The sequence below is a fragment of the Anomaloglossus baeobatrachus genome, unplaced genomic scaffold (assembly GCF_048569485.1).
Source record: "Anomaloglossus baeobatrachus isolate aAnoBae1 unplaced genomic scaffold, aAnoBae1.hap1 Scaffold_276, whole genome shotgun sequence".
Taxonomy (NCBI): Eukaryota; Metazoa; Chordata; class Amphibia; order Anura; family Aromobatidae; genus Anomaloglossus; species Anomaloglossus baeobatrachus.
The window spans coordinates 211091-212199 of NW_027442251.1; the positions used below are offsets into that span (position 1 = coordinate 211091).

Below are 1109 nucleotides of genomic sequence, written 5' to 3' on the forward strand. Positions count from 1 at the left end.
TGTAGGCGTGGGTTTGTCTCCCTCTCCCTAAGATGTGTCCGGTATAGGCCAGGGTGCCACTCAAGGCCGTAACCAATTCGGGTTATAGCTTCTCGGCCTTTTGGCTAAGATCAAGTGTAGTTTCGGAGGACGCTACCTTGGTCGGTACTGGAAGGTGCCTGGGATTGCACGTCTGCCGGCCTTGAGGAAGTGTGTGCGCCTTCTGGTGACACATAGCCCTCTTGTGCCTGGACGGTTCCCAGGCAACGGGAGGCGATCACCTTTGTTATTTTGAAGTCCTACTGATAAACAGAAAAAAAAAAAAATTAAATCTGTTCTTATCAGTTTAATATCTGATACGTCCCCTCTCTGGGGACCATATATTAAATGGATTTTTAGAACAAGGAGATGGAAAAAATCTTGCTCTGTCCACTCCACGCATTGACCTGGTATTGCAGTACCTCCAGGACCGGTGCACCCCTTCTTAACCCAGTTTCCAAAAGCAGAACTCAATTCACCTGATTCAAATGAGCCCCATTAGTGAATTGAAAGAAAGCAAAAACTTTATATGCACCTCAATTTGGCCAATTCACTTTTCACACTTTCACCCTTTTTTTTATCTTTCACACCTTTTACTTGCTTTATTGATGCAAAAAGCTGTGCCAAATAGCAAACTCATCTCCACTCAACTTGACCAACTCTGCTATGTCCCGTGCAGTATCTTATTCTCAGTCTTATCTAGATCATTTGCAATTGAATAGAATAGATCCCTTTTGGCTGCTTATGACTGTGTAAAATATGTAGTTTTACTGGGCTGGGATGAGAGAATCCATTGAAGCATGGTGTAGGGATTGTGGTTCCTGTGTGCTAAGAAGAGAGGCTGGCACCAGCCAGAAAGCCCCATTGCAGCCAATAATCACTTAATAACTTTTTCAACTTGTCATCATATGGGAGGCCTTCCATTCCTTGTAGTAGTCTAGTTGCCCACCTTTGAACTGACTCTAACTTCTGAATGTCCTTTTTAAAATGTGGAGCCCAAAACTGGTTCCCATATTCCAGATGTAGCCTTACAAGTGATTTATAGAGGTGTAACAATACGTTGGGATCACGGGATCTAATCTCCCTTTTTA

At 43.5% G+C, this 1109-nt stretch overlaps 1 pseudogene; it reads left to right on the forward strand.

Moving 5' to 3' along the window:
- Positions 1-255: 255 nt before the first annotated feature.
- LOC142265729 (U2 spliceosomal RNA) lies at positions 256-462 on the forward strand (annotated as a pseudogene).
- Positions 463-1109: the final 647 nt, after the last annotated feature.